The following is a 13,942-nucleotide window of genomic DNA, read 5'->3' on the forward strand; positions in this document are numbered from 1 at the left end:
GGTGCGTTCAAGGACAATTGTAAGTACCCCATTTCAAAAACATTTTGAATACCCCACTTACTGTGAGCCATGGAGGATGTATACAAGAGAATAAGGGGAGAAAACCTGGAAGTCATGGAAGGAGCTGTATGTCTTCTGAGAGTTACTGAGCAGGGAGATCGAGGAGGAATAGAAGGAAATCTTCAAAGTGGTGTTGGGAACGGTTTGCACTAATATGGCAGGAATTGTGATCGGCTGGTGAAATAAATCCCACAAGGTTTCAAACTGTTAACAAGTGGCATGAATAAGTGATAGCAAAGAAAGTGGTCGGTCGTAAAGTCACTAATAAGGATAAAGGAAAGATATTTCAATGTTTCCAAGTGCAGGACCATGGAGTCAGCTTCATGCAGGACAGATGCACACAAGCTATTGTTGATTAATTGCCATTGTTTGCATCAGAAGCAATTGTTGAGTAATTTCCATTGTTTGCCTCAGGAGCTATAATTGAGTAATTGCCATTGCTTGCATCAGAAGATATTGTGGATTAATTGTCATTGTTTTGTGTCAGAAGCTATTGTTGATTAATTGCCATGGTTCATTAATTGCCATTGTTTGCGTTATTGCCATTGTTTATCAATTGCCATCGCTTGCATTATTGCCATTGTTTATTAATTGCCATTGTTTGCGTTATTGCCATTGTTTATGAATTGCCAGTGTTTATGAATTGCCATTGTTTACGTTAGAAGCTATTGTTGATTAATTGCCATTGTTTGAATAAAAAGCTATTGTTTATTAATTGCCATGGTTTATTAATTGCCATTGTTTGCGTTATTGCCATTGTTTATTAGTTGCCATTGTTTGCGTTATTGAAATTGATTATTAATTGCAATTGTTTATGAATTGCCATTGTTTGTGTCAGAAGCTATTGTTGATTCATTGCCATTGCTTGAATCAGAAACTATTGTTGATTAATTGCCATTGTTTGCATCAGAAGCTATTGTTGATTAATTGCCATGGTTCATTAATTGCCATTGTTTGCGTTATTGCCATTGTTTATCAATTGCCATCGCTTGCATTATTGCCATTGTTTATTAATTGCCATTGTTTGCGTTATTGCCATTGTTTATGAATTGCCAGTGTTTATGAATTGCCATTGTTTACGTTAGAAGCTATTGTTGATTAATTGCCATTGTTTGAATAAAAAGCTATTGTTTATTAATTGCCATGGTTTATTAATTGCCATTGTTTGCGTTATTGCCATTGTTTATTAGTTGCCATTGTTTGCGTTATTGAAATTGATTATTAATTGCAATTGTTTATGAATTGCCATTGTTTGTGTCAGAAGCTATTGTTGATTCATTGCCATTGCTTGAATCAGAAACTATTGTTGATTAATTGCCATTGTTTGCATCAGAAGCTATTGTTGAGTAATTGCCATTGTTTGCATCAGAAACTATTTTTGATTATTTGACATTGTTTGCATCAGAAGCTATTGTTGATAACTTGCCATTGTTTGCATCAGAAGCTATTGTTGATGAATTGCCATTGTTTGCACCAGAAGCGATTGTTGAGTAATTGCCATTGTTTGCATCAGCAGCTATTGTTGATTAACTGCTATTGTTTGCATCAGAAGCTATTGTTGGGGAATTGCCATTGTTTGCATCAGAAGCTATTGTTGAGTAATTGCCATTGTTTGCATCAGAAACTATTGTTGGGTAATTGCCAATGTTTGCATCAGCAGCTATTTTTTATTAACTGCCATTGTTTGCATCAGAAGCTCATGTTGGGTAATTGCCATTGTTTGCATCAGAAGCTATTGTTAATTAATTGCCATTGTTTGCATCAGAAGCTATTGTTGAGTAATTGTGGTTGTTTGCGTCAGCAGCTATTGTTGATTAACTGCCATTGTTTGCATCAAAAGCTATTGTTGGGTAATTGTCATTTTTTGCGTCAGCAGCTATTTTTGATTAACTGCTATTGTTTGCGTTAAAAAATAACCTTTTAAGGGTCACAGAAGGCGTACGTATGGTATATATTCACCAATAACGATTACATGTTGACTACTGAATCGACTAAATTTTCAGTGAAACTCATCAATAAAAGTGCAGTACACATCAACACAAATATGTTTATTAAATACAGCGAGTGAAAATATTGCACTTTAAATCAGATTCTTGTGATCACTATATGACCGCAGTCAGGGTGTACAAGAGGTGCAACAACCTGCTACGAGATCAGTGCACATGCCATCCATGTAACCCCCTCTTTCTCTTCATTAAAACCCTTATGTACCCCCGAGGGAACCGTGCAGCCTTTTCATGTCCATTTCCATAAAAACCACATCAGCAGCGTCTGTCGTGTGTGCAGCCTCCCCTACACCATGTGCAGCCATCCTATATCCCCTCAAGCACTCCCCATCCCGACTCAAACATACTATACTTTCCGAAACTCTTTGATAGTAACCACTTTTGTGTTTATATTATTGCAATTGTGTTGTTTCAATGAAACATATACCCGGCACAGTATATGAATACGATCTTCGGGGTCTCTCTAGGTCGTAACCCCAACCCTCCTCTGTCTAGACGTTCATAAAGACAGCTGTTGCTGCAAAGGCAGCTCCGAGGCTTTTGTACTCGGAAACTGGAAACATTGTGGAGTTTCTTTTTGAAGATACAATGGGAGCTCAAAAAAGGTCTCAGAACGAGATGCTCAGGATAGTCAAAATAATAAAATATATATATAATAAAATAACAAAATATATATATATATATATAACAAAATAATAACAAAACAAATCCACCCAGAAAATAACGAATTTACCCAGTATATAACAAATCCACCCAGTATATAACCAATCCATCCAGTATATAACCAATCCACCCAGTATATAACAAATCCATCCAGAAAATAACAAATCCACCCAGTATATAACCAATCCATCCAGTATATAACAAATCCACCCAGTATATAACCAATCCATCCAGTATATAACCAATCCACCCAGTATATAACAAATCCATCCAGAAAATAACAAATCCACCCAGTATATAACCAATCCATCCAGTATATAACCAATCCACCCAGTATATAACAAATCCATCCAGAAAATAACAAATCCACCCAGTATATAACCAATCCATCCAGTATATAACCAATCCATCCAGTATATAACCAATCCATCCAGAAAATAACAAATCCATCCAGAAAATAACAAATCCACCCAGTATATAACCAATCCATCCAGTATATAACCAATCCACCCAGTATATAACAAATCCATCCAGAAAATAACAAATCCACCCAGAAAATAACAAATCCACCCAGTATATAACCAATCCATCCAGTATATAACCAATCCACCCAGTATATAACAAATCCACCCAACATATAGCCAATCCACCCAGTATATAACCAATCCACCCAGTATATAACCAATCCACCCAACATATAGCCAATCCACCCAGTATATAACCAATCCATCCAGTAAATAACCAATCCACCGAGTATATAACCAATCCACCAAGTAAATAACAAATCCACCCAACATATAGCCAATCCACCCAGTATATAACCAATCCATCCAGTAAATAACCAATCCACCGAGTATATAACAAATCCACCAAGTAAATAACAAATCCACCCAACATATAGCCAATCCACCCAGTATATAACCAATCCATCCAGTAAATAACAAATCCACCAAGTAAATAACAAATCCACCCAACATATAGCCAATCCACCCAGTATATAACCAATCCACCAAGTAAATAACAAATCCACCCAACATATAGCCAATCCACCCAGTATATAACCAATCCATCCAGTAAATAACAAATCCACCCAACATATAGCCAATCCACCCAGTATATAACCAATCCACCAAGTAAATAACAAATCCACCCAACATATAGCCAATCCACCAAGTATAGAACAAATCCACCAAGTAAATAACAAATCCACCCAACATAGAGCCAATCCACCCAGTATATAACCAATCCATCCAGTAAATAACAAATCCACCAAGTAAATAACAAATCCACCCAACATATAGCCAATCCACCCAGTATATAACCAATCCACCCAGTATATAACAAATCCACCAAGTAAATAACAAATCCACCCAACATATAGCCAATCCACCCAGTATATAACCAATCCATCCAGTAAATAACAAATCCACCAAGTAAATAACAAATCCACCCAACATATAGCCAATCCACCCAGTATATAACCAATCCGTCCAGTAAATAACAAATCCACCAAGTAAATAACAAATCCACCCAACATATAGCCAATCCACCCAGTATATAACCAATCCACCCAGTATATAACAAATCCACCAAGTAAATAACAAATCCACCCAACATATAGCCAATCCACCCAGTATATAACCAATCCATCCAGTAAATAACAAATCCACCACGTAAATAACAAATCCACCCAACATATAGCCAATCCACCCAGTATATAACCAATCCATCCAGTAAATAACAAATTCACCCAACATGTAGCCAATCCACCCAGTATAAAACCAAAGCACCCAGTATATAACAAATTCACCAAGTATAGAACAAATCCACCAAGTAAATAACAAATCCACCCAACATAGAGCCAATCCACCCAGTATATAACCAATCCATCCAGTAAATAACAAATCCACCAAGTAAATAACAAATCCACCCAACATATAGCCAATCCACCCAGTATATAACCAATCCACCCAGTATATAACAAATCCACCAAGTAAATAACAAATCCACCCAACATATAGCCAATCCACCCAGTATATAACCAATCCATCCAGTAAATAACAAATCCACCAAGTAAATAACAAATCCACCCAACATATAGCCAATCCACCCAGTATATAACCAATCCACCCAGTATATAACAAATCCACCAAGTAAATAACAAATCCACCCAACATATAGCCAATCCACCCAGTATATAACCAATCCACCAAGTAAATAACAAATCCACCCAACATATAGCCAATCCACCCAGTATATAACCAATCCATCCAGTAAATAACAAATTCACCCAACATGTAGCCAATCCACCCAGTATATAACCAATCCACCCAGTATATAACAAATCCACCAAGTATATAACAAATCCACCAAGTAAATAACAAATCCACGCAACATAGAGCCAATCCACCCAGTATATAACCAATCCATCCAGTAAATAACAAATCCACCAAGTAAATAACAAATCCACCCAACATATAGCCAATCCACCCAGTATATAACCAATCCACCCAGTATATAACAAATCCACCAAGTAAATAACAAATCCACGCAACATAGAGCCAATCCACCCAGTATATAACCAATCCATCCAGTAAATAACAAATCCACCAAGTAAATAACAAATCCACCCAACATATAGCCAATCCACCCAGTATATAACCAATCCACCCAGTATATAACAAATCCACCAAGTAAATAACAAATCCACCCAACATATAGCCAAACCACCCAGTATATAACCAATCCATCCAGTAAATAACAAATCCACCAAGTAAATAACAAATCAACCCAACATATAGCCAATCCACCCAGTATATAACCAATCCACCCAGTATGTAACAAATCCACCAAGTAAATAACAAATCCACCCAACATATAGCCAATCCACCCAGCATATAACCAATCCACCAAGTAAATAACAAATCCACCCAACATATAGCCAATCCACCCAGTATATAACCAATCCATCCAGTAAATAACAAATTCACCCAACATGTAGCCAATCCACCCAGTATATAACCAATCCACCCAGTATATAACCAATCCACCCAGTATATAACCAATCCACCCAGTATCTATCTATAATTCCAGTAATCTCTGTGTGTATGTGTGTGTATTTGTCTGTGACCGCTGTTTCTCGACAACCACGGGTCCGATCTAATTGAAACTTGCCAGATATATTGCTGGGGACCTGAGGATGTGCCTTTTCAAGGTTTCATATTAATCGGAGAAGTAGTTACCGAGCTATGGCGATTTATTTTCCAAACTAATCACAGAACAGGTTGCGGGGTAGGCCAGCCAATCACAGAACACGTTGTTGCGTAGGCGTGGCCAATGTGAATTCGAGCCTCGAGGCGTAGCGGGCGCCATTTGGAGGAGCTGGGAGGACTCAGTCGTGATAGAGTGAGCCTGAGTGAGTATATCAAGACAAGAACAAGATCTAGAAGGAGGTATGTACGGTGCGATTCATATAATATATTGTTTAGTTATCGTCGATGAGGAATTTGGGGTCGGAATGGGTGATCGGCCTGGGTGACTGGGTCTCGACTAGATGCTGGGCCGCACCAAGGAACGGGCACCTACGTACGGGCACGTCCTAGTATAACAAATTCACCCAGTATAAAACAAATCCACCCAGTATATAACCAATCCACCCAGTATATAACAAATTCACCCAACATATAGCCAATTCACCCAGTATATAACCAATCCACCCAGTATATAACAAATCCACCCAGTATATAACCAATCCACCCAGTATATAACAAATTCACCCAACATATAGCCAATTCACCCAGCATATAACCAATCCACCCAGTATATAACAAATCCACTCAGTATATAACAAATTCACCCAGTATATAACAAATCCACCTCGTATATAACCAATCCACCCAGTATATAACAAATTCACCCAGTATAAAACAAATCCACCCAGGATATAACAAATCCACCCAGTATATAACCAATCCACCCAGTATATAACAAATCCACCCAGTATATAACAAATCCACCCAGTATATAACAAATCCACCCAGTATATAACAAATCCACCCAGTATATAACAAATCCACCCAGTATAAAACAAATCCACCCAGTATATAACCAATCCATCCAGTATATAACAAATCCACAAAGTATAAAACAAATCCACCCAGGATATAACAAATCCACCCAGTATATAACCAATCCACCCAGTATATAACCAATCCACCCAGTATATAACCAATCCACCCAGTATATAACAAATCCACACAGTATATAACAAATCCACCCAGTATATAACCAATCCATCCAGTATATAACAAATCCACACAGTATATAACAAATCCACCCAGTATATAACCAATCCACCCAGTATATAACAAATCCACCCAGTATAAAACAAATCCACCCAGTATATAACCAATCCACCCAGTATATAACAAATCCACCCAACATATAGCCAATCCACCCAGTATATAACCAATCCACCCAGTATATAACAAATCCACCCAGTATATAACAAATCCACCCAGTATATAACAAATCCACCCAGTATATAACCAATCCACCCAGTATATAACAAATCCACCCAGTATATAACAAATCCACCCAGTATATAACAAATCCACCCAGTATATAACAAATCCACCCAGTATATAACAAATCCACCCAGTATATAACAAATCCACCCAGTATATAACAAATCCACCCAGTATATAACAAATCCACCCAGTATATAACAAATCCACCCGGTATATAACCAATCCACCCAGTATATAACCAATCCACCCAGTATATAACCAATCCACCCAGTATATAACCAATCCACCCAGTATATAACCAATCCACCCAGTATATAACCAATCCAACCAGTATATAACCAATCCACCCAGTATATAAGCAATCCACCCAGTATATAACAAATCCATCCAGTAAATAACAAATTCACCCAACATATAGCCAATCCACCCAGTATATAACCAATCCACCCAGTATATAACAAATCCACCCAGTAAATAACAAATTCACCCAACATATAGCCAATCCACCCAGTATATAACCAATCCACCCAGTATATAACAAATCCATCCAGTAAATAACAAATTCACCCAACATATAGCCAATCTACCCAGTATATAACCAATCCACCCAGTATATCACAAATCCACCCAGTATATAACCAATCCACCCAGTATATAACAAAACCACCAAGTAAATAACAAATTCACCCAACATATAGCCAATCCATCCAGTATATAACCAATCCACCCAGTATATAACAAATCCACCCAGTATATAACCAATCCACCCAGTATATAACAAAACCACCAAGTAAATAACAAATTCACCCAACATATAGCCAATCCATCCAGTATATAACCAATCCATCCAGTATATAACCAATCCATCCAGTATATAACCAATCCACCCAGTATATAACAAATCCATCCAGTATATAACCAATCCACGCAGTATATGACCAATCCACCCAGTATATAACCAATCCACCCAGTATATAACCAATCCATCCAGTATATAACCAATCCACCCAGTAAATAACAAATTCAACCAACATATAGCCAATCCACCCAGTATATAACCAATCCACCCAGTATATAACCAATCCACCCAGTAAATAACCAATCCACCCAGTATATAACCAATCCACCCAGTATATTACCAATCCACCCAGTATATAACTAATCCACCCAGTAAATAACCAATCCACCCAGTATATAACCAATCCACCCAGTATATAACCAATCCACCCAGTATATAACCAATCCACCCAGTATATAACAAATCCACCCAGTATATAACAAATTCACCCAACATATAGCCAATCCACCCAGTATACAACAAATTCACCCAGTATATAACCAATCCATCCAGTATATAACCAATTCACCTAGTATATAAGCAATCCACCCAGTATATAACCAATCCACCCAGTAAATAACCAATCCACCCAGTATATAACCAATCCACCCAGAATATAACCAATCCACCCAGTATATAACCAATCCATCCAGTATATAACCAATCCACCTAGTATATAACCAATCCACCCAGTATATAACCAATCCACCCAGTAAATAACCAATCCACCCAGTAGATAACCAATCCACCCAGTATATAACCAATCCATCCAGTATACAACCAATGCACCCAGTATATAACCAATCCACCCAGTATATAACCAATCCACCCAGGATATAACCAATCCATCCAGTATATAACAAATCCACCCAGTATATAACCAATCCACACAGTATATAACCAATGCATCCAGTATATAACCAATACACCCAGTATATAACCAATCCACGCAGTATATAACCAATACACCCAGTATATAACCAATCCACCCAGTATATAACCAATCCACCCAGTATATAACAAATTCACCCAGTATATAACCAATCCACCCAGTATATAACCAATCCACCCAGTATAAAACGAATCCACCCAACATATAGCCAATCAGAATATAACCAATACACCCAGTATATAACCAATCCACCCAGCATATAAGCAATCCACCCAGTATATAACCAATACACCCAGTATATAACCAATCCACCGAGTATATAACCAATCCACCCAGTATATAACCAATCCACCCAGTATATAACCAATCCACCCAGTATATAACCAATCCACCCAGTATATAACCAATCCACCCAGTATATAACCAATCCACCCAGTATATAACCAATCCACCCAGTATATAACCAATCCATCCAGTATATAATCCAGGAAATCCATCCAGAAATGCGATCCGGGGCACCACCGATGTCGACCGTGAAAAATTTGTCCCCGGTCTCCAGCACGCGGAAGGGCCCGTCGTACGGGGGCCGTAGCGGTGCCAGGTGGGCGTCGTGCCGGACGAACATGTACTTTGCCGTGCGAAGCTCCAGGGCGACGTGGGAAGGCGGGTAACCGTGGTGTGCCGTTGGCACCGGGGCGAACCTCCGGGTGGTCTCCTGAAGGGCGGAGCGCTGTTGCGCCGCGGAACAAGGAGCCGTGGAGTCGGGGATAAATTCACCCGGTACCCGCAGTGGTTGCCCGAAGACCAGCTCCGCCGAGGACGTGCGCAGGTCGTCCTTGGGCGCCATACTGAGGCCCAGCAGGACCCAGGGTAGTCTGTCGACCCAGCCGCCGTCGCAGAGGCTGGCCCGGAGCGATGAAAGCGCTCGCACAGGCCATTGGCCTGGGGGTGTTAGGCCGTGGTGCGGTGTAGTTTCACCCCGAGCCCTTGCGCCACCGCGGCCCAGAGCTCCGAGGTGAACTGGGGGCCGCGGTCGAACGAGATGTCCGAGGGGGGCACCGAACCGGACAACCCAAGTGGCGATAAAGGTTTGCGCCACCTCAGCCGCAGACGTCGCCACCAATGGGACGGCCTCCGCCCACCGTGTGGTGCGGTCGACCATGGTGAGGAGGTGGGTGAACCCTCGCGATGGGGGCAGAGGTCCCACCAAGTCGACGTGCACGTGGTCGAACCGCCGCTCGGGCACTGTAAACGGGGCCAACGGTGCCTGGGTGTGGCGGTGGACTTTTGTGCGCTGGCACGCGAGGCACGTCCTGGCCCAGTCGCGGACGTCCTTCCTGAGGCCATGCCAGACGAACTTCACCCCGACGAGTTTCTGGGATGCCCTCGCGCCAGGGTGGGACAGGCCGTGGATGGCGTCGAACACTGGGCACTGCCAGCCAGCGGGCACGATGGGGCGAGGCCGGCCGAGGGAGACGTCGCATAGGAGGGCCGTGCCCGCGGCGTCGAACGGCACCTCGGTGACGCGGAGGCCCGTGACGGCGGTCCGCAAGGCCTGGACGCCGGGGTCGGCGGTCTGGGCCTCCACCATCCGGGCATAGTCGACCCCGAGGTGGACCGCGTGCACGACGGACCGGGAAAGGCAATCCGCCACCGGGTTGTACTTACCCGCCACGTGCCGGATGTCCGTCGTGTACTCAGACACGGCAGAGAGGTGGCGCTGCTGCCGTGCCGACCATGGCTTGGTGACCTTGGCCATCGCGAACACAAGGGGCTTGTGGTCCACGAAGGCCGTGAACGGGCGGCCCTCCAGCAGATGGCGGAAGTGTCGGACCGCCAGGTGGAGCCCGAGCAACTCGCGGTCGAAGGTGCTGTACCAGCGTTCGTGCGGGCGAAGCTGCCGGCTGAAAAACGCCAGCAGTTGCCAAGCACCACACACCCATTGCTCGTGCATCGCGCCCACCGCGTAGTCCGACGCGTCGGTGGTGAGGGCGATCGGTGCATCGGGCGCCGAGTGCGCCAGCATCGTGGCGTCGGCCAGCGCCAGCTTTGCGCCCGCGAACGCCGCGGCCATCGGCTCCGACCATGCGATGTCACCTTTGCCCGGCTTGACTCGAAGGGCCTCGTGCAAGGGGAGGAGGAGCTGGGCGACGTGGGGCACGAAGCGATGGTAAAAGTTTACCATGCCCAGGAACTCCTGGAGCCCCTTGATCGTGCGGGGCCATGGGAAATCCCTGGCCGCCTCCACCTTGGCCGGTAAAGGGACGGCCCCGTGCTCGGTGATGCGGTGCCCCAAGAAGTCGATGGTGGCGACGCCGAAACGGCACTTGGCAGGGTTGATGATTAGGCCATGCTGGCCCAGGCATTCGAAAAGCGTGCGGAGGTGGAGCAGGTGCTCCTCCCGGGAAGCGCTCGCGACTAGGATGTCGTCCAGGTAGACAAACAGGAAAGGTAAGTCGCGCAAGACGCTATCCATAAGCCGCTGGAACGCCTGAGCCGCATTCTTCAACCCGAAGGGCATCCTTAGGAATTCGAAGAGGCCGAAAGGGGTGATGATGGCCGTCTTCGGGACGTCGTCCGGTTGGACGGGGACCTGATGGTAGCCCCGGATGAGGTCCACCTTAAAAAACATGGTCGCGTTGGCCAACCGGGCGGAAAAGTCCTGAATGTGTGGGACCGGGTAGCGGTCGGGGGTGGTGGCATCGTTGAGCCGGCGGTAGTCCCCGCACGGCCGCCATCCCCCGCCGGGCTTCGGCACGATGTGCAGCGGAGAAGCACAAGCACTGTTGGAGCGCCGCACGATCCCCAGCCGCTCCAGCGTGGTGAACTCCGCTTTCGCCACCGCGAGCTTCGTGGGCTCGAGTCGGCGTGCCCGGGCATAGACCGGCAGCCCGACCGTGGGGATGTGGTGCTCCACCCCGTGCTTAACGGCCACCGCCGAGAAGGTGGGCCGCGTGAGGGCCGGGAAACTGGTGAGGAGGCGGGTAAAGAGATCAGATCAGATCAGATCAAAGAGATCAGATCAGATCTCGCGAGATCACGGCGAGGTCACGTCTTTTCGAAGCTGTTCCATGCGCTCACGCTTTTGAAGCTAAGTGATATTTCTCAATTGTGTTTTTGTCGAGACTGTATCTATCTTTCGGTGTATGTACCTATAGCGTATCTTTTTGGAAAATTTTCGGTGCTAATTTTTCGTACATGTATACACAATCGTCGGTTAATGCGTATCGAGTATTCTGCGGCCTAGTACTCGTAGGCTTCGGCTACCGTACCGTCTCCGACCTTGTGGTTTTGTTTTTCTCTCAGCGATTCGTCGAATGCGCTGAAATTATTTTCGTTCTCTGTTTCGTACCAGTCGTTCACCCCGTACCTCCTTGTTTAATATCTCTGCTCACAAAAAAAATAAAAAAACCCAAAAAAATATTTCCTTCCCAGGTCTTATTCGTTTATTTGTTGTTCTTTTTGTTCGTTCGTTCTTCGTTCGCGATCACGCGATCACGTGGTTAGAAATGTATAATCTCTCCCCTGAACAACTATTTTCTCTCATATATTATAACACCCTTTTCTTCTTTTCCTACAAAAGGATGCTTTCGTCTTGCTCACCAAATCTATTCATTCCAAAAAATATATATAATACCATCTCTTACAGTTCCTCCTTTCTACATTCCCTAAACTATCCAGAACTCCACCCCTCCTCCAGTGTCCTCAAACGTATTTTTGACTCGAAGGTCTGATACCTTCCACCTTCCACCACTTCTTTTCATTCTCTACACACACTTTTCACGCCCATCTATTATTTTCAACCTTCCACCACTTCTTTTCATTCGCCACCTCCTCTTTTCGCTCCTCATATCATCTTTTTGCACCTCGTCCCCTCTTCTTTTCATTCTCTACACACACTTTTCACGCCCATCTATTATTTTCAACCTTCCACCAGTTCTTTTCATTCGCCACCTCCTCTTTTCGCTCCTCATATCATCTTTTTGACTCAAGCACAGCACACCTAACATGCATCCAGTATATAACCAATACACCCAGTATATAACCAATCCATTGTATGAGGAGTTGGGTACAACACGCATATTGTATGAGGAGGTGGATACAACAAGCGTATTGCATGAGGAGGTGGGTACAAGAAGTGTATTGCATGAGGAGTTGGGTACAGCACGCATATTATATGAGGAGGTGGGTACAACACGCATATTGTATGAGGAGTTGGGTACAACACGCATATTGTATGAGGAGGTGGGTACAGCATGCATATTGTATGAGGAGGTGGGTACAACACGCATATTGTATGAGGAGGTCGGTACAACACGCATATTGTATGAGGAGTTGGGTACAGCACGCATATTGTATGAGGAGGTGGGTACAGCACGCATATTGTATGAGGAGGTGGGTACAACACGCATATTGTATGAGGAGTTGGGTACAACACGCATATTGTATGAGGAGGTGGGTACAAAACGCATATTGTATGTGGAGGTGGGTACAAATCTCATATTGTATGAGGAGGTGGGTACAACAAGCATATTGTATGAGGAGGTGGGTACAACACGCATATTGTATGAGGAGTTGGGTACAACACGCATATTGTATGAGGAGGTGGGTACAGCATGCATATTGTATGAGGAGGTGGGTACAACATGCCTATTGTATGTGGAGGTGGGTACAACACGCATATTGTATGAGGAGTTGGGTACAACACGCATATTGTATGAGGAGGTGGGTACAGCATGCATATTGTATGAGGAGGTGGGTACAACACGCATATTGTATGAGGAGGTGGGTACAACACGCATATTGTATGAAGAGTTGGGTACAGCACGCATATTGTATGAGGAGGTGGGTACAACATGCATATTGTATGAGGAGGTTGGGTACAACGCGCATATTGTATGAGGAGGTGGGTACAACACGCATATTGTATGAGGAGGTGGGTACAACACGCATA

Source organism: Myxine glutinosa, chromosome 10, assembly GCF_964187855.1.
Source record: "Myxine glutinosa chromosome 10, kmMyxGlut1.1, whole genome shotgun sequence".
NCBI classification, from domain to species: Eukaryota; Metazoa; Chordata; class Myxini; order Myxiniformes; family Myxinidae; genus Myxine; species Myxine glutinosa.